Source organism: Ornithorhynchus anatinus, chromosome 19 (genome assembly GCF_004115215.2).
Source record: "Ornithorhynchus anatinus isolate Pmale09 chromosome 19, mOrnAna1.pri.v4, whole genome shotgun sequence".
NCBI classification, from domain to species: domain Eukaryota; kingdom Metazoa; phylum Chordata; class Mammalia; order Monotremata; family Ornithorhynchidae; genus Ornithorhynchus; species Ornithorhynchus anatinus.
The window spans coordinates 33,070,276-33,091,530 of record NC_041746.1 but is presented as its reverse complement, the minus strand read 5'-3'; the positions used below and the strand labels follow the sequence as shown (position 1 = coordinate 33,091,530).

At 44.3% G+C, this 21,255-nt stretch overlaps 1 long non-coding RNA gene across 4 annotated transcripts in view; it reads left to right on the top strand.

Annotated features, from left to right (window-relative positions):
• Nucleotides 1-2,123, top strand: part of LOC120639016 — a 69,320-nt gene extending 67,197 nt beyond the window's left edge. For all 4 annotated transcript variants that reach the window (XR_005661117.1, XR_005661119.1, XR_005661120.1 and 1 more), the window contains one exon: nucleotides 1,187-2,123. This is a non-coding gene — a long non-coding RNA (uncharacterized LOC120639016). The remainder of the gene's footprint in view (nucleotides 1-1,186) is intronic.
• Nucleotides 2,124-21,255: the final 19,132 nt, after the last annotated feature.

Here is a 21,255-nt window from a genome sequence, read left to right as displayed (position 1 = left end):
AGAAGGCAGATGGTGGAAGTAGGATTAGAATCCACTTTTCCTGACTCCCAGTCTTATGCTCTTTCTACTAAGCCACATTGCTTCTAGGGGAAGTATTAGCAGCAACAATAATAATAGCATTTACTGAACTCTCACTGGATGCAGTGTACCGTACTAAGTGCTTGGGAAATTCAAACCAAAGGAGAGGTCCATTCCCTGCCCCTGGGAAGTTTGCACTCTAAAGGGAGAAACAGGTATACAAATATTGACTAAAAGACCAGTTAAATTATTTGTACAGTTACATATATGTATCTGCTAAAGTGCTAAGGCTGGGCATAAATTAAGGTTAAAGATGACTGATGGTTTATGACTTGGGTTGCTGGAAATTAATTGGGGAAAGCTTGATGGAGGGAGTGGGATTTCAGGAGGTTTTCAAATATGGGTAAAGCTGTTAGATTTGGGAAAACGGGGATAAGGTGGCAGAGTTGAGAGTGAGGTATTGATAGGAAGTGGATGGAAGACAGCCAATTGGAGAGTAGCAGGTGAAGAGAGATATATAAGGTGAATTGGTGGAGAATCTTGAAAATGATTAATAGAGAAGTAGCATGGCCTAATGGATAGAGCATGGTCTTGGAAGTCAGAAGGTAATGCTTTCTAATGCCACTCTGCCACTTGTCTGTTGATATTTGTTAAGCGCTTACTATGTGCAGAGCACTGTTCTAAGCGCTGGGGTAGATACAGGGTCATCAGGTGGTCCCACGTGGGGCTCCCAGTCTTAATCCCCATTTTCCAGATGAGGTCACTGAGGCCCAGAGAAGTGAAGTGACTGGCCCACAGTCCCCCAGCTGACAAGTGGCAGAGTCGGGATTCGAACCCATGACCTCTGACTCCCAAGCCCGGGCTCTTGCCACTGAGCCACGCTGCTTCCTTGTCTGCTGTAGTGACCCTGGGCAAGTCCCTTCACTTCAAGTCCCTTCACTTGTCTGGGCCTCAGTTACCTCATCTCTAAAATGGGAATTAAGACTGTGAGGTCCATGTGGGACATGGACTGTGTCCAACCCGATTAGTTTATATCTACCCCAGTGTTTAGTATAGTGCCTGGCTCATAGTAAGTGCTTAACAAATACCACTGAAAAATATTGACTGTGGGAAGATTTTGCTTTCCTCTTTCCTGTTTTGATTGGCTAACTCTTCTGCTTCTTTCTAGGCTGATGAAAGTGCAAAGGAAGAATTGAGGACTAACTGGCTCCTGGGTATTAAACTATCAGGAAGGCCAGGGGAGAGTAAATCACTTTCTTCGACTGAGCACGCAAAACTTCCAACTATTTATTCCCTCTACTGCTGACAGGGATTGCGACCAGAACATAAAGTCTCACAAATCCATGTCAGTGACAATGATCATGACACAAGCAGGAAGGAATACACACATCAACCTCTCCAGAGTCAGTTTGAAGATTGTGATCAGATGGCCCTCCCCAGACATTGCTTGGAGTAAGTGATTAAAGTCCAATTTCTCATTTATAGGTGTCTTCTTGGTAGAGGTGAAAGAATTGCAATGTAACACCTGACAAAAAAGACTTGTAAGCTCACTGCAAATTCCATAGTAGGCATAGATTTTTCCAATGTTGCCAGGCTAATCCGGGCTTCCCATATTCCCCATGGTATAAATCAAACCCAGGGCAAAGGGTAAATTTAAACTTTCAGGGAGCCCAGCATGGGCTTGTAGGTATGGACAGTAGTGATTTTGGAACGAGGTTTTGCTTGTAATTTTAATACCCTGCGCTGCTGTGGCCTGGTTAGCACTGCGAATCAGGTCCATTTCTTAACCGAGGGTTAAGAAAGGGACACAGTGCTAAGCAAAGTATAACTCTCCAGAGAAAATCATGCAGAATGCATTATTGTGTTGTCCAAATCCAAGACATTGACCAAAGCAATATAAATATATTGAAGATGGTTTTAAATTCAGTTTAACACCAATAATGAAAGATTGAATTTGCTTTTTAATGTACGTTTCTAAATGCTTACTTTCGAAGTGTTACCTTTCACATCCCATTCAGCAAAAAGGTACTTTGTGGTAACAGAGAAGTCTATCTATGAGAAATCAATGTTGTCATTACCTAATATTAAAGTGAAATGGACTTTAATCACTCTATTCAAATTAGTCAAAATACTTCAGAAGAGAAGTACTTAAGTCAAAGTAAACATTACAGCTTCATCTAACAGTGAGAGAATGCTTTAAACAGTACTGGCAGTAACATTCAATAGCACAGTTTTTTTTGTTGTTGTTGTTGTTAAGGGCTTATCTCTATTTTATAAGGAAGAATCTGAGGCACAGAGAAGTGAAATGACTAGCCAAAGGTCACAGAACAGTCTAGTGGCAGAGCTGACATTAATACCCAGGTCTTCTGACTCCCAGGCCCATTTAATTTCCACGAGGCCATACTGGTTCTCACATCTGAAAAAGGGCTCTTAAAGAAGAGTGTCTCTTATGACAGAAGTGGTTGTAATAGATTATAACGATAGAGATAGCATCAATTATGGGTTTATGAATCATCATCTATAAATCAGTTAATCTGGGGTATTTATTAAACGTCTACTGCATGCAGAACACTGATCTCAGCACTTGGGAGAGCATAATAGAGTTTGTAGTCACAGTGCCTGCCCTCGAGGAGCTTACAGTCTAACAGGGATGACAGAAGCTAAATTGCAAATAATAAATTACAAATCTCTCCTAATAATCAGTTGCTACTGATGCCTTGGAAAAATGTCCCTGTTCTGTCATTCTTAGATATGTTATGAAAGACGAGAACATTTTCTTAGATAAAGTCAAAACTCTGATCACAGTAACGAGGACTTGGCCAGTGTCCCTAAATCCAAAGAGGGCATTAAGGAGGTGGAGTCGGTTTTCAGACACACATGAGAAAGGATCTCTCGACTCTCTGATAAGTAAACACCGCTCAATTTTGAGATGCTTTAACTAGGAAACTGACAAACGACGAAGGTACCACTAGATGGCGCTCTAACACAGCTGCACGCCATTCGGGGAAAAAACACAGAAAACCGCATTCCCTTCTCAGGTTTCTGTCACTGCCTATAGTTCTCGTAAAAAATGCAGAGATGAAATCCAAAGCTCAGAAAATAAGCCCTAAATAGTACCATGATCTGCTATTAAAACATGTAGTGCATTCATGGCTGACTGCAATATTAGTAAGGGGAAAGGCAAATTAGAGCAACTACGCACCTCTGTTTTAGCAAACGATTTCTTGGTGTAAATGCTTTTTCTCAGAGTTCCAGGATCTTGATAATTAAGCAAAATCTCTTAATGTTTAAAACTCTATCTTGGTGGGTTTTTTTTTAATATGTTTTTCACACCTCATGAGCCCCATGTGGGACAAGACTGTTTTATCTGATTCCATTGTATTCTCATCAATCCATCGTATTTGAGTGCTTACTATGTGCAGAGCTCTGAACTAAGCACTTATGTGGTTACATTGTATCATCGGCATCAATCAGTCATATTGAGCATTTAAGTGCAGAGCATTGTATTAAAAGCTTGGGAGAGTTCAACTACAGATTGTAACTTTCTCAGTGTTAGCACCATGTTTGCAACATAGTCAACATTTAACAATTATTATGGAAATTTGCTACTGTTCTGAGGCAGCTAATAGTGCTCAAATAAGTATCAGGTCACAGAAAGAAAGAGTTTTCTGCTCCTGTTAGAAGTCAGTGATGCTTCTCAATTTGGAAAAATATGAGCTCACTGTAAGTGAACAAATTCAGACTGATTGCTGCCTAAACAAATGCCAGGACAGGACTCTTAGGGATGTTTCAGTGTGAAAAACGAGATAAATCGGTCAGTTGCTCTTGAAGCTTGGAAGAATGCTTGGTCTCTGAGGACTATCTGTCACCTGCTGCCTTAATAAGAAGAAAACATCACTGTATCTTGCACGTGAGCTCAGTGTGAATGTGGCATTCAAAAGAGCTTGGGAAACATCAATTTAGGTATAACATTCAGATTTTTTCTCTTAATTTTCTCCAGGGGGTAAAATATATATTGCCTTGATAGGGAGCTTGTGTAGTACAGAGATTGTGTCTGACCTGTTATGTTTAATAACTGCTAATAGTAATTATGGTATTTGTTAAGCACTTACTATGTGTCAAGAACTGTTCTTAGCACTGGGGTAGATAAAAGGTAATCAGGTTGGACACAGTCCCTGCCCCACATGGGACTCACACTTTTAATCCCCATTTTACAGATGAGGTAACTGAGGCCCAGAGAAGTGAAGTGACTTGCCCAGGATCACAGAGCAGACGTGGTGCAGTCAGGATTAGAATTCAGGTCCTTCTGACTCCCAGGCTCGTGTTCTATCCATTCGATCAATCAATGCACTAAAATACACTGTCTCAGTGCTTGGCACATCATCCTAATAGTAAGGATGACAGTTACTGTAGTGCTTTCTTAGGTACTAAGCTCTAGGGTGTAGATTCAAAGTTTAAAATTGGACACACTTCTTTATTCCACAGGGGGTTCACAATTTCTCATATCTCCATTTAATAGATAAAGCTAAGGCTCAGAGAGCCTAAGTGACTCATCCAAAATCTCATGGCAGGCCAGTGGCAGAGCTGGGTCTTGAATCCCTGTATCCTGACTCCAAGCACACTGGGTTCTTTCTACTAGGTTATATACTACCCTCACATAGAAAGCGCTTAATAAGTCAGATTGATATAGTGAAAAGAGCGTGGGCTTGGGAGTCAGAAGCCTTGTGTTCTAGTCCTAGCTTCACCACTTACCTGCTATGTGACTTTGGGGAAAGTCACTTGACCTCTCTGGACCTCAGTTTTCATACCTGCACAATAGGGATGATAATGCTAGCCGTTCCCTGCATCATGGGAATTTTGAGGACAAAAATGACAAATTCAGAATTGAATTTCTCATCTTCCCTCCCAAATTCTCTCTTCCCCACGCCTTTACCATCACTGAGGACAATGCCATCATGCTTCCTGTCTAAGCAGTGGGGCCTAATGGATAGAGCATGGGCCTGGGAGTCGGAAGGACCTGGCTTCTAATCCCGGCTGCACCACATGTCTGCTGTGTGATCTTGGGCAAGTCACTTAACTTCTCTGAACCTCAGTTACCTCATCTGTAAAATGGGGATTAAGACTGTGAGCCCCATGTGGGACAGGGACTGTGTCTGACTTGATTACTTTGTATCTACCCCAGTGCTTAGAACAGTGGCACATATTAAATGCTTAATAAATACCACTGTTATTATTTGTTATTACAAGTCTACTACCTTGGCAGTATCTTTTTTCTTTTTTCTTCTTTTCTTCAAAGTTCATATTCAGTCACTAAATCTTGTTGATTTCCCCTGTCTGCAACATCTCCAGAAGCTGCTGGTGCTTCTTTATCCAAATTGCCCCCACACTGGTTCAAGCATTTGTCATATCCCACCTTGGCTATTACATCAACCTCCTCACTGATCTCCTTGCCTCCACTCTCTGGTCCATACTTCATTCTTCCAACTGGATCACTTTTCTAAACCATTGTTCTGTTCACCTCTCCCCACTGCTCAAATGCTCCATTGGTTGCTCATCCATCTTCACATTGAGCAGAAACTCTTCACTGTCAGATTCAAAGCACTCATATCCCCTACCTAATCTTGTCCTCTCCCCTGATACACCAATCTGCACACTTCACTCCTCTAATACCAACCTACTCACTGTCCCTCACTTTTGTCTCACCCTCTGCTGACCCCTTGCTGACATCCTCTGGACTGTGAGCTCATTATGGGCAGGGAACATGTCTGCTAATTGTTATACTCTCCCAAGTGTTTAGTACAGTGCTCTGCAAACAGTAAGTGCTCCCCCTGCATATTCAACAGACCAGCACACTCCCCATTTTCAAAATCCTACTGAAATCATCCCTCCTTCAGGAAGCCTTCTCCGACTAAACTCTCATTCCCCCCCCTCACTTATGCTCTTGTTACTACCCCCAAGTTCTTAGGTACTCTCCCCTTCACCATATTCCCACCCCCAGGACAATGTATTCTATACTCAGTTGCTTTTCTTACCCATAATTTATTTTGTCTGTCTCCCCCATTAAAATATAAACTCCTTGAGTTCAAGGATTGGGTCTATCAACTGAGTCATTCTCTTCCAAATGCTCGATATAGTGCTCTGCACACAGCGCTTTCACATTACCTAATCCATCAAAGGTATTTATTGAGCACTGACTGTGTGCAGAGCACTATAGACACGTTATGTGAAATTAAGATATTAATAAATCCCACAATTCAATATTAAGGTACATTGTCATAATTTTCTGCCCATTTTATTCTCTGCACAAGACAGAATAGGTGATTTTACAAAAGAGATAGCTAGGGTTCGCTGAGTCTGCTTTGCAATGATCAAGGATAGGATCAGCAAAATATTGGCTGTCATTTCTCCCCTCCTTCCCCCCAGCTTGGGACTTTATTCTGCACTGCCAAAGGAATCGACTCAATCAGCCAAATAGGGCTCTTATATCTCTTAGGGCTGTGAGTTCTCCTCTATTAATAAATAAAATTGAACATCTTTACTGCTTTTATGCTGAAGACTGCTCAAAAGTACTTTGCATTTTTTAAAAAAATGTATCAACCATATGGAAGTGGCTTTGTGCCCCACGGGAAAATCATCCATCATTCAATTAATCCATGGTGTTTATTCTGTGCCTACTGAGTGCTTTGTCCTGTACTAAACTCTGGGGAAATGGGGAAATGACAACTGAAGTTAAGACACTTTCCCTGCCCTCCAAGGGCTTACAATCTGACAGTAGTACTTACTGAGTCTCTGCTGAAGGCTGAGCACTGGTCTAAGTGCTTGGGGGAGGATGCGAGGAGAGACACTTTGGGTGAGGTGTAATTTAGGATGGAGAAGGAACTGTGCACCCCTCTTTTCCCACTGAACCCAGACACGCTTGTTTTGTAGGAAGAACACTCCCCAGTTCTCTGATAATGCTCTACCAAAATAGAGTGCAAGGACAATCTCCGCCAGAAACTGAGTGCATATACTAGGCAACTTGATAGGTGTGGAGAGGACTGAGTAAGAAGAAAAGGTCTTATTCCAAGAGAGTTGACTTCCCCCTTCCTCCACTCCCACCACCACAGGGGTCTTTACCTCACCCTGGGACTTCACTCTTCTCCTTACTATTTAACCTCTAGTTGATCCTTCTCTTCACTTGCCCTTCTTCCTCCTGTCCAAAAGCAGCGTGGCTAGAGAAGCAGCGTGGCTCAGTGGAAAGAGCCCGGGCTTGGGAGTCAGAGGTCATGAGTTCGAATCCTGGCTCTGCCACTTGTCAGCTGTGTGACTGTGGGCAAGTCACTTCACTTCTCTGGGCCTCAGTTACCTCATCTGTAAAATGGGGACTAACTGTGAGCCTCACGTGGGACAACCTGATTCCCCTGTATCTACCCCAGCGCTTAGAACAGTGCTCGGCACATAGTAAGCGCTTAACAAATACCAACATTATTATTATTACCCTGCTAGATGATGGCTCGAGGGCAGGGATTGCATCTTCTTATTCTACTGACCACTTAGAAAAGTGCTCTGCAACCTGTAGGTGCACAGTAAGTGTTATTGATGGAGTGATTATAATAAGGATTACAATATTTGTATTTAAGCACTTACCATGAGCTAAGCACTAGGGTAGATTAAATACAATCAGTTCAGACTCAGTCCCTGTTCCATTTGGGGCTCCCAATTTAGGGGTGAGGGAGAACAGGTATTTAACCCCTATTTTACAGATGAGGAAAATGAGGCCCAGAGAAGCTGAATGAGTTGCCCAAAGATGTCCTGCAGGAAAGTGACAGAACAGGCGTTAGAGCCCAGGTCTCCTCACTCCCAGTCCTGTCCTTTTTTTACAAGGCCATGCTGCTTCTCAGGGGTTGATTACCTAAGTAAGTACTGACAGCCCAAGATTTTACATGTCACTAGAGGGTGTGCCTTTGGGAAAATGTTTTAAGCAGCAGCTAAATCATGGCAGGGAAATAAAGGGGTTACTTTATTTTGAGCAGGACAGTTTAATTTTTAAGCTTCTGAGAAGACAGTTATGGAAAATGCTGTCTATTCTTATATCTTTCTTGGAATGCTCTTGGAGCATCTCATCATTTATTTCATCCTTATGAACAAATTGTAATAGCAAGGCATTTTAGTTAAGAATCCCAGAATGCCTGGTTGATGCTTAGGGCTGTCAACTCTGAGGCAGCTTGTCCATCTCACTTTTTCAAATAGATATTCCAAAGCACAGAACCGGTGAACGACTTTGCTGTGACTGAGCAGATAGTCTGCTGCAATTCCAAGAGTAGAATCCAAGTGTCTCTGTCCTCCTCAGTGCTTCGGAACAAGCCTCCTTATTCTGGAATGAACTGCATGTACATGCTCGCACACACGCGTACACCCCACTCCCATTTCAAGGAAGTGGGCTGAGACTGTCAAATGATTTTTATGACAATCACTGGTGATGTGTCATAGACTAATGAAGTGAGTCTTAATTAGCTTCTAGTGGATCAGGTAAATAACTGCATCAAGACTGAGACACACACATCTTTGCCATTGACCGGCTAATAATAATGTCAACCATGCTATCATTATTGGTCTACTCTTACTGCTTTTTATCCCCCATTAGCTTATGGAGGAACAAAACCAGATGATGGAGACACACTAAAATCAGTGAATTGAGCCACACTTTTCGGCAAGCATGGAAACGGGAACCATGGATACATTTGAGGGCAGAGTATTATGTGTAGTGCTTGCTCTTCCCCCAAGAGTGTAATCAGGCCAGTCAGCATTGTGCTTTGCTCAACAACGAGTGAGTGGCTGTATTGTTAAACTGATAGCTGGGCTCCCGTGTCAGGGTTTTGTCTGCTTAATTTAACTGTTACCAGTGGCAACGACATACATTGTGTAGGTTACAGATGTCACTGGGGCTGCTGCAACAAAGCCAGAGCTGGCAATTCTGTTACAAATCTAGGCATCCAGAGGCTTGCTTTATCATTTGCTTAAGAATGCACATAGAGCTGTAAGCACTTTGGAAGATATACCTCTGGTCTACCCAAGGCAAGTGTATTCAATCACACCGAGTTTTCCCCTGATGCTTTACTGTTGGCCGCAAAACTCCAGGGGAAATATTGCTTGCTCAGCGAAGATAGCTGGAGGGTTGAGGCTCTATCAATCAATTAATCGATAGTATTTATTGAGCACTTACTGTGTGCAGAGCACTGTACTGACTCATTTCCTTTCCACAATAAGCTTACACTCTAGAGGGGGAGACAGACATTAATATAAAAAAATTACCTGTAAGTGCTGAGAGTTGGTGGGGAGGTGAACAAAGGGTAAATCTGGGCAACACAGAAGGGAGTGGGAGAAAAGATAATGAGGACTTAGGGAAGGGCTCTTAGAGGGCATGTGCTTTCAATAAAGTGTTGAAGGCTGGCAAAGATGGTGCTCTGTGTCCCTGCCATAGTCCCCAGGGGTGGTGTGTGGGGGTGTGGTGTGTATGTGTGTGTGCATGTGCCCGTGCATATGCATGAGCTTGCTCCTGCTCCAGGCAGGCTCTCTTCTGCCTTCTCCAGGAAGCTTGGTTGCGCTGGGCCTCTCTCCCTTTATTCATCCCTCTCCCAGCCCCATAGCACTTATATACATATATATATATATATATATATACACACACACATATCTGTAATTTATTTATATTAATGTTTGACTCCCCCTCTAGACTCTAAGCCCCCTCTAGGCTGTGGGCAGGAAATCTGTCTGTTTATTGTTATATTGTACTCTCCCAAAAGCTTAGTATACTGCTCCACACACAGTAAGTGCTCAGTAAATAAAATTGACTGACTGACTCTGGATTGTGGGGCCCAGGATTCGTTGGAGAGGCATGCACTTGAGCATAAAGAAAGTACTTAGCTTGGGTGCCCCGAGCCCAGTGGGCCCTCAAAAACTGTTCATATTTGTGCCAAGACATTACTCTGTCCAGTGCCACCACGACAGATGGAGAGGAGTGGTAGAGGTCCTGCGGCAGACTGGCAGGTAGAGCAGTGTCAGTATGCCACTAACTTAACCTTCAGACCTAGCTGAAGGACCATAGACCAATTGCAGTATCTTACCTTAGATATGGCTGGGAGAGCAGGTTTTTTCCAGACATCACATTATATTCCAATGGGGGAGACAGCCAAAATAAATTTCGGGGTAATTATGGAAACAGATTTTTAGGCTGCTGGCTTAGAACTCAGAGCTTGATGCTTCATTTGCTGGTCTTTTCACTTAGTTGCATGAATCTCCTGGTTTGTTTGAAGCAGTGTAATTCAGAGATAGGGAAATAATAATTTAGTCTTCTTTACCAGAAATAGAAGGTGACTTTTAATCAGATAATGCATTCCTCCCTCATTCCAGAGCTTAGTGAAGAAGGCAGCTTTATCAGTTGCACACTGGGTAATGATTCTGAACTAGGTATCAAAGGGAAAGAAACTGTTCTGAGCACCATAAAATTGAGGAAAGGTGGGATCCATAAGCATGTAGCTGTTTATCTCTTACAAAATAAATTATAGAAGGGCCTAAGGAGATCCACTGTATTTTTCCCCTTGGGATGTTACCAAAGTTGACTGAATATAAATCAATCATATTTATTGAGCACTTACTGTGTAAAGATCACTGTACTAAGCCCTTGGGAGAGTAGACAAATTCCTTACCCACAATGAGTTCAGAGGGAGAGACAGATATTAATATAAAGTGCAGATATGTTCATTAGTGCTGTGGGGATGAGGAAAATATGAATAAAGGAAGCAAATGAAGGCAACTCAAGGGAGTGGGAATAGAGGAAATGAGGGCTTAATCAGAGAAGGCCTCTTGGAGATGTGCCTTCAAAAAAGGTTGAAGGTGGGGAGAATAATTGTCTGTTGGATATGAAGAGGGCAGATATTCCAGGCCAGAAGCAGGACATGGGTAAGAGGTCAGATTGGTTGTTGCCTAGTTGTTGTTGATGTGGTGTTTGTGGCACAGCACCTTATTGTTATTCACAGCCACTCTCTCACTTTAGTGTAATGGTTGTCTTCTTTCACTGTGTTTTCAGAAAATTCAGCACACTTGTGAGAGTGGATAACGGCTTATGTCTACATGGCTTCCACGTGGCACTGAGTCAAACAGCACACACTCAGGCGAGTTCTAGCACCGTTAGTGAGGGGACAATCAATAATAGCTTCAGAAAGAACAGTACCAATCATTAATAATGACTCGCACTAGATTGTGAGCTTGTTGTGGGCAGGGAATGTCACTGTTTATTGTTGTATTGTACTTTCCCAAGCAATTAGTACAGTGCTCTGCACATAGTAAGCGCTCAATAAATACGATTCAATGAATATGGAAGTTCCAATACTTCACTTTCCCCTCTTTAAAACAACTTTATGGTTGTCAATGACTGATCGTTGGGGGAGTCTGATGAAGCCAAGATATCCAAACCCTCACTTTCCTAAAAATGATGACTTGCTTATAATAATAATTATAGTATTTTTTAAGTGTGTACTATGTGCTAGGCACTGTTCTAAGCGCTGGGGTGGATACAAGCAAATCGGTTTTGACACAGTCCCTGTCCCACATGGGGCTCATAATCTCATTCTTCAGTTTACAGGTGAGGTAACTGAGGCACAGAGAAGTTAAGTGACTTGTCCGAGGTCACACAGCAGACAAGTGATGGAGCCAGGGTTAGAGCCCATGACCTTTTGACTTTCAGACCCGTGCCTTATCCACTATAGAATGTTGCTTATCTAAATGTGGAACTAACAACAGCAAAGTCCAAATTAGCCCTGTTTTGGAGCTGGGGGGAAGAACACTGCTCTGGTAGTCAGGAGACCAGGGTTGAAGATCTGGCTGTAGCTGGCTAATGAGGGCAAAGATTGCCCATGCACTTCCCAAGGTGCTATACTGCTGCCTGCCTACTTGCCCATTGCACCCAGTGTCCCAGCGGGAACCCAAAGGGCAGGGATAAGAGGAGGTGAGTTACTCTGAGTTAGCCACCAATACTAGAATCAACTCCTCCTAGCAGGTCCTTTGTCCTGAAGCATCAGACTGAGACTTCTCCATTGTTCACCATGGTAGAAGACATTGTGATCTTGAGTCAATCAATCAATCATATTCACTGAGTATTTACTGTTTGCAGGATACTGTACTAAACATTTGAGACTGTATAATACAACTGAATTGTTTAGACACATTCCCTGGGGGGACAGACATGAATATAAAATAATTTATGCATATGTTCAATTATGCTGTGGGGCTAAGGAATCCAAGCTTTTTTTTTTTACCTCTACACTGAGAAGAAAAGAAAGCCTGGAGAGAATTATGCAGGTGGCTGGCTGCTGTGAGGTAGAGTGTTGTGGATGTAGCCTGAAACCCAATGTGTTAGATTTCAGAACAAGAACCCTAGGGCATCAGAGAAGAAGGTGGAAGGGTTACAATTGTTGAGTGGTTTTCATGCACAATTTGGTAGATAAAGGTTATCAGAAAAGTCAATACACATGTGCTGAGAAAACATAATGATATAAGCAACTCCCCTGGTAGACACCTCACAAGAAGGCTGAGTTCTCAAAATGTTAACCTGAGAGATTCTATTTTTGGCTGTGTGACTAGAAGGAAAAGGATTCCTTTATAGGAAAGTTCACTCTTATGACACATTACTGACACCTTCAATTCTGGACATATCCTAAAGGGCAAAGACCAAAGCCAGATTTATGATCACTCCACCACTAATCTGAAGGGAAGCTGGGTAGAATTCCCCGGGTCCACCACTTTGGGAGTGAGGAAACCTAAAGATTGGTGCTTTGAAGCTTGAGGGGTTAAATCCTGAGTTCATTAAAAACAGTGAAAACATTTTTCCCAAATTCTGACACTCCACCCCCCTGCGCACACACACACACACACAATTCCTCAGGTCCCAACTGCTTCTGTACCTTTTGGTTAATTGATGCAGATGATTGACTCACGGTCCCTTGTCCAAGAACTCTCCAAAGAAACCAAGTCAGCGGGTCATGTTGGAATTATTAAATGTCCTCTGGGGAGAGGTAATGAGAAGGAAACCAGTGGAAAAGATTTTTGAAAGGAAGGTAGCATAATTGCCATGGCTGAAGGGCATTAAAGACAGAGGAGACTCTGATGAGAGATGAGTGACATCCACTTAGTCCCTCATAAGAAAGACGTTAGCTTGGCCACTGCCATCTCACAGGGAATCATTTTCCTAGAGATGGGTGCCAGCTACAAGTCACAAAGCCCTGTTAGCTGGAAATCACCAGCACTTAATTGCTGCTAGAAAAAAAACCATGGGAAATAACGAAATTCTCTCTTGTTTGATATCTTTGGATTCATGGAAGTGAAATTCTTGGTTTGAATTTACAGTATCACTAGTTTTTAGATTATGAAGCTGAAGGATCACTTTTTTAAGAAGAGAAAGAGTATGGGCACCTTATCTGGGATGCTTTCAGGTAGGCAGATTTTCAAGGGGTTCCAGGACTCTGGACAATGGGAACATAAGAGAAAGAAGGTAATAGAGAAGGGGAAAGGGTGGAAGTGGACACAGGCAACCCCTGCCCTTACCACTATCCACATGGACCCCACACCATCAATTGCCAGACTCTCAGCTGCTGCTGGCAGTGCCTGGTGGTGTGTTCAGTGGCTCTTCCGGCAAGTAGGGTCTGGGGGTGGCCTCGGAGTCAGGGGAAGGGCTTGCTCCCGCAACAAGTGCCATGAACTGGCTAGTTTTTCATGGGCGCTCTTGGGGGAGGATTCCAAATGCCAAACTCCTACAGCAGGCAGAGCATTGTCCTGAGTATTTACTGTGTGCATAGCACTGTACTAAGCGCGTGGGTGAGTACAGTAAAGTAAGTAGCTTACAGTCCAGTGGGGAACATGGTCAAATATCTTCTCACTCCTCCAGTCCCCCTGTGACCTTCTGGTGGTAGGGCAGAACCCCAAAAGCTTGATAGACTCACCCAGAGTGGCACACCTGGTCCCACTAAATCTGTGATGACCTAGTGCCAACTGGGACAAAGTAATTCAGTCATTTTGCCCTGACAATTGATACTAGTTTTTTTTAATGGTATTTGTTAAGCATTTATGTGCCAGGCACCGTACGAAGCGCTGGGGTAAATACAAGCTAATCACATTGGACCCAGTCGACATCCCCTCATGAGGCTCACAGTCTTAATCCCCCTTTTACAGATGAGGTTTATGAGGCACAGATGAGTTAAGTAACTTGCCCAATATCACACAACAGACAAGTGGCAGTCCTTCTGACTCCCAGGTCCTCAGTCTATCCAGTTGGCAACACTGCTTCTCTGGGGAAGTTTTGTTTGTTTAGATTCCATTTAATTTCCGCAGAAAACAAGCACGATCTTTTGCTCCCTGAAGTGTGTCTTTCAACACGCCCCTCATGTTCATTTCCTGCAGTGGATTTGAGCTCCTGGAAATCAGCAAAAACAAAAATGAGAAAGAAACTTACTGCAGGCAGGAGAATGAAAAGCATTTTCAGAAATAGAAGCTTTGGACTTGTAGAGAACTGCATGCAATTTTATTTCAATTTGTCATTTTCAATGAAGGCAGCTGGAAAAGTGCAGATTATTTCAGCAGGAGATAATACACTTTAATTCAGATTTCCTTGATTCCCTGAAGGATTTTGCAGACGCTGCCATTCCTTATTGCTGGAAATTATATTTTTTTCAGCTGTTCCTAGTATAAGAATGTTGCAAAGGCTGACCATATGTCCCAGTTTAGCAGGACAGTCCTGAGTTTTTAAGCCATCCCCCAGATAGTTAAAACAGCATACCAATGGAGCTGTGCTCCCACACAGATGTTCCCTAATTCCCTGACAAACAGGAGTGCCACCTGGGAGAACTGGGTGTGTTTTAGTGCCCAACCCCTTGTGGACAAGCAGTATGGTCTAGTGGAAAGAGCTTGGGCCTGGGAGCCTGGGGACCTAGATTCTAATCCTCACTCTGCCACTTGTCTGCTGTGGCACCTCAGGCAAGTCACTTAACTTCTCTGGGCTCAGTTTCCTCCTCTGTAAAATGGAGATTCAATGCCTGTTCTCAACCTCCGCTCCAAACAAAAACTCCTCACTCTAGGCTTCAAGGCTCTACGTCACCTTGCCCCTTCCTACCTCTCCTCCCTTCTCTCATTCTACTGTCCACCCCGCACGCTCCACTCCTCCGCCGCCCACCTCCTCACCGTCCCTCGGTCTCGCCTATCCCGCCGTCGACCCCTGGGCCACGTCCTCCCACCGTCCTGGAACACCCTCCCTCCTCACCTCCACCAAACTGATTCTCTTCCCCTCTTCAAAACCCTACTTAAAACTCACCTCCTCCAAGAGGCCTTCCCAGACTGAGCTCCTCTTCTCCCTCTACTCCCTCTACCACCCCCCCTTCACCTCTCTGCAGCTTAACCCTCTTTTCCCCCCATTTCCCTCTGCTGCTCCCCCTCTCCCTTCCCATTCCCTCAGCACTGTACTCGTCCGCTCAACTGTATATATTTTCATTACCCTATTTATTTTGTTAATGAAATGTACATAGCCTTGATTCTATTTAGTTGCCATTGTTTTTACGAGATGTTCTTCCCCTTGACTCTATTTATTGCCATTGTTCTTGTCTGTCCGTCTCCCCCGATTAGACTGTAAGCCCATCAAACGGCAGGGACTGTCTCTATCTGTTGCCGACTTGTTCATTCCAAGCGCTTAGTACAGTGCTCTGCACATAGTAAGTGCTCAATAAATACTATTGAATGAATGATTACGTTGTATCAACCGCAAAGCTTAGTACAGTGCCTGACAGATAGAAAGCTCTTAAATAGCATAATTATTAATAGTATTATAATAATAATTATGGTATTTGTTAAGCGCTTACTATGTACCAAGCACTGTTCGAAGCACTGGGGTAGATACAAGGTAATCAGATTGTCCCACATGGGGCTCACAATCTTAATCTCCATTTTACAGATGAGGTAACTGAGGCACAGAGAAGTTAAGTGACTTGCCCAAAGTCACACCGCTGATAAGTGGTGGAGCCAGGATTAGAACCCACCTGATAAGTGTTAAGCTAACACCACCAATAGTAGTGACTCCTAGTAAGGTACTGCCGTAGGAGAGAATGGTTTTGGGGCCTATCCAGAGCAGAGAAGCCAGGAGCCTGGACCCTGCTGCCTTGCTTTCAGCCTCTCTGGGAGGGTGGGTGTAGGTGGGAGCCACGAATTGGCCCAGTGGCTTTGGAGCCTTTCACTCCGGCTCCAGGCTAGCTGCGGGCACTAGTCTCTCCGAAGAGAGGGAAGTTGGCTTTTCAGCAAATCGTTGGCCGGAATCCCTTTGTAGGGATTGACGGGGGAGTATTTGCCTCGTTAACGCTCTCTTTTCTTGGATCCAATTGAATAGAGGCTCCTCACATAGACATTCACAGAGAGAACTATTTCCAACTCTTCTGGCAACAGGAGATTCATTCGGTCCTTTTAAGAACAAAGTGAGATTCCTACCAGAAAATGCCTGGTGATGATTCTCTAGCTCTGACCTTGTCTCTCTAGCCCTACCTTGTCTCTCTAGCCCCAAATTTATCTCTTTAGTCACGACTGTATCCCTCCCACCCTATCTCTCTAGCTCTGACCTCTCATCTGATCTGCAATCCTATAATTCCTCTTCCCTCCAGTACATCTCTGTGGAAAGAGCACAGGTCTGGCAGTCAGAAGTTCTGTGTTCTAATCCCAGCTCTGCCACATGTCAGCTGTGTGAACTTGGGCAAGGCACTTCACTTCTCTGTGCCTCAGTTACCTCATCTGTAAAATGGGGATTAAGACTGTGAGCTCTACGTGGGACAATCTGATTACCCTGAATCTACCTCAGCACTTAGAACAGTGCTTGGCACATAATAACTGCTTAATAAATACCCAAGTAATTATTAAAACAGAGAGCTCTCACCTTTCCCTCTAAACCCACTCATCTCCCAAAATTCCAAGTCAGATAGCTCTACATGATGACACTTTAGGTTTGGAAGAGATATGCCAGGAGGGTCACATGATATCTGAGCCCCATCAGAGAGAATGGGCCTGGGGGTGGTGGAGAGGTAGATCTTGTTACCACCCTGCCTCCTCCCCTGCTTCCTTTCATGGGGCCCTAACAGTGCTCTTTTGGTGAGGCTGTTGTCTCCTCAACCCCACAGCACTTATGTACATATCTTTGAATTATATCTTTAAATTCTCAATCAACCGTTATTGAGCACTTGTGTGTAGAGCACTGTATTGAGCACTTGGGAGAGTACAGTATGACAGAGTTGATAGACATGTTTCCTGTCCACAATGAAATTACATATTATAAATTATTTATATTAATGTATGCTCACCGTAGGCAGGGAACATGTATTCTCCCCAACAGTACAGTGCTCTGCACATAGTAAGCATGCAGTAAATACCTTTGATTGATTGCCCTTGGGGATTCTCCAGGCCAGGCACTAAACATCACTGCATTTCAGAGTAGTGATCACATGACAGGGGCTGTAATTGCCCAATTTAGTGGTGATCATCATTTAGAGCTTCCTTATAAAAAACATAGCCTGCTGCTTCCTAGATCTTTGAAGAGCAATAGGTTACCCAACCCAACCCCTGCAGAGGAGACATAAAGCTGGTTCTTTCTGTATCAATTTTAGCATCTTCTGTATCGGTTGAGCTGTGGAGTCTGTCGGTGGAGCCCGGCGGAGTTAAGTGTGCAAAGCCGGGCTGAGCACGTACTGTAATAGATTTGACCTCCAAGAGCACTACAAAGAGAAATTGCAGATAACCGTCTGGGCTGACTTCTGAAGCTTGTAGCTCTGACTCCCAGGATACGGAGTGAAAAGGGAGACGAGACAGATTGGAATGAACGACTCAGAGACACCAGATTTTTAAAAGCAAATAAAATAAAATAACAGATGACTAGGGCAATCATTCTTTTCTGGTTTCTTCCCATGTTTTTAAAATGCTCCTGAAATTTGGTTTTGCATTCCCGGGGAACAAGCATTAAGGTAATCCTGATCCTATTAGCGGTCGGTAAAATGGGCATAAAAATGAAATAAATATGTAGTTGGGTGCACATCTATCTGGATGCTAACATCATTTGCAATGCTACAAAGACAAATTAGGTAGAAATACTGTAAAATGCTTTTGAAATAATGGAATCAGAGCAATATATCAAAAGGTCCAGAGCTTGCTCTCTTGTAAAGGGACATTTACTTGTTTATAAGCCCTCATCCAGATAGATGCACAGAGTATATGCACACTGACTAATCAATGCAAATGGAGAGAAATGAGAGGGTTATTACAATAAACTCTGTGCTCTTCCAAACTTGATAAATGTACTGCTCTCTCACCCAGTCCTGCACAATCAACACACTCTGTTAAAAGAAAATACATGGACAGTTCATTTGATTGCCTGCTTGATTGATTGATTAAACATGTTGAAACCATGCTCATATTTTTTCTATGAGTACCCAATACCCTAGCAGTAGAAAGACTGGTTTCTTAGCACTCTCCAGAGTACTGATAACTGAGAGAAACGGGATACTACTATTACTGGTATTTGTTAAGCACTTACTAAGTGTACTGGACGATTTACCATCCTGTCTCTGATCTGTCTCCTTCCCATATTGTGCTAGATATCCTATCTCCATGTAATCTCCTTCCTGTGGAAGATCAATCAGCTGAATTTGGGTAACGATGTGTCAATTACATTACCACAACTGAGAACTGGTTCTGAATGGAGGGTGGAGTTCCGGCCAATGCAAGGGGGTTGGGTGGGATTTGGGTGCCCTCTGGAAGAGTTGCGGTCGAGTGGAATGCGGAAATGCTTGCAAATAAAGGTACCAAGGTACCGGGTTGGGGAAGGCTCGTGGTTGTTCGTCACTCGTGCCCCACTGGGGTGAACGGGCGGCAGCCACTTTCCTCCCTTTCCTGCTCTCTCGGCTCTCTCTCTTGAGTCTGTTCATTTCTACACCAAGGTCACGAAACCCTCTCATGCGATTGCGAGATCAGAGTCGTTTCTCTGATAAAAATCCGTAACAGTTTTGGCGACCACGAAGGGACCTCGTGCTCAGGATTGGACAGATCAGGTCGAGAATCTCCGGGAACCAGGTGCCCAAGCGCGCTCAAAGGAAAACTGTAAGTAAACCCGCTTTTAGGGTCCGGACACCCCTTCCTTGAGATCTCTCGAGCCTAATTTTGGAGCGCCCGTGGGTTGAGCGGGTAAGCGGCTAGGATTCTCTCTGTTTCGCAGAGAGGGGACTTCTCCGGGTTTGGAGACGGGGATCACCCCAGGAGACGTCCTAGGGGGCTCTGGGAGACGTCCCAGAGGGTCTTTCCTGGTTGAAGGAAAGGGGCTTCCCAGTATAGGGAAGGGTGGGGCCTCGTCTGCATAAACGGCTCCTCTATTCAAAAGTTCTCCAATCCTGGGATCAAGGTCATCTTCCGTTAAAAAAAAAAAAAAGGAAAGAAAAAAGTAATGACAAGAAAGAAATTGAGGTGGTGCCATGACTCTTGGACAAATTTAACTGATCGGCAGGGTCTCAATTTTTGGCCAGAAGGGGTTACTTTTGATCCTGCGGCCCTGCAGACTTTACGTGAAATTCTTATCTACTTAGACCCGATGAGATGTGTTAATTGCTATTGTTAAGCAAAATCGCCTGAGGGATTGCCGGCTCCCATGAAAACCCAAGATAAAACCCCCCTTACTAAAATTAATGCGAACGCGCCAGAGTAGGCAGATACTGAGCGTCCCTTGATAGACCTAAATTGTGGTCAGGCCTCGGCAGTCCCGATAAAATCCCGGGACTGCCCAGCCCTCGGACCTTCTGTATATCCACTTCTGCCGATCTCCCCTCCCTCGCTACCACCAGTTTAAGGTACCCTTTCACCCACCCGGCAGATACCGCCCTTCCAGCCCCATTGTAAACTCTAGGCCACACCTATCTGTGAGGAGAAGGGAATCAGGCTAACTATTGGGAGTCTCCTTGGTAGGCCAGACCTGCTGAGCCCAAGGAGCCAAGACTCCCTGATAGTAGTTGGTAAAGTCCCCGTGGAAACTGATGACCCCCTTTTGCTTACTTTGCCACCAAGCCTTTGGAGCACTCAAACGTGGGTTTTCTCTGGGGAACTGAACCGGTTAAGATCAATACCCTGCTCCATAAATTTCCTCCCTTTATCCGGCAATATCCTATGTCACCTGAGGGCCATGCAGGGTTGGACCCAGTTATCTCTGAGTTCTTGGAAAACAAAATCCTTGAGTGCAGCTCTTCCTGCAATACTCCAGTGTTGCCTATATGAAAGCCAGGGAACCCCCTGACTTACCATTTTGTACGGGACCTGCGGGTCATTAATGCTTATGTCACCCCTATTCATGCGGTGGGCATTCACGATTCTGTTTTATGGGCCGGATCTCTCCCTTCCTTCGTGTAGTGCTCAGGACGCTGAGCTTGAGGCTTTGATTCAGGCCTTTCACCTGACTAAGGGATTGTGCTCCATTATTTACACGGATTCCAAGTACGGCTTTGGCATTTGCCATGCAACTGGTGCCTTGTGGCAGAGTTGAGGTTTCTTGACCTCCGGAGGAAAGCCGGTACCAAATTGTGAGCAAGTAGCCTGCCTTTTAGCTGCCATCAGACTTCCCGCTGCTCTCGCTGTATCCATATAAGAGCGCACACCTGGGGAAAGGATTGGGTTAGTCTGGAAAACCATAAAGCTGACCAAGCCTCTCGCTGGGCAGCGCGACACGTTTCTGACCTTCCTCTGGAGGCTCTCAACTCCGTGGTCACTGCGCCTCAGCCTGGTTTTCTGATTATAGAGAAGGAGTGATCTGAATGGCCTACTAAATAATGAGGCTGTTGAGCGTAATGGGTTTTTCTGGGTTCCGGATGGCCACCCAATACTTCCTGCAAGTGCATTTAGAGTCATTTGTCTACAGACTCGCTAGAATACCCACTGTGGAGCTGGTGCCCTGCTGCCACAGTTTTATGTCACTGGTTTGCCCCTGGTATCCATCCTGTGGCCAAGCCAGTGACGATGGCCTGTCCCATCTGCCAGAGGTTTAATGCCAACTGACCTAGGGCCTTTCCCTGGGTGGCCAAGCCTGGGTTTACCACCCCTTTGAGGGGCTCGAGATCGATTACATTACCCTTCCTAGGGCTGAAGAGTACCGTTATGTTCTGACTATCATCGACCACCTTACAGGTTGATTAGACGCCTACCCTGGCCCGG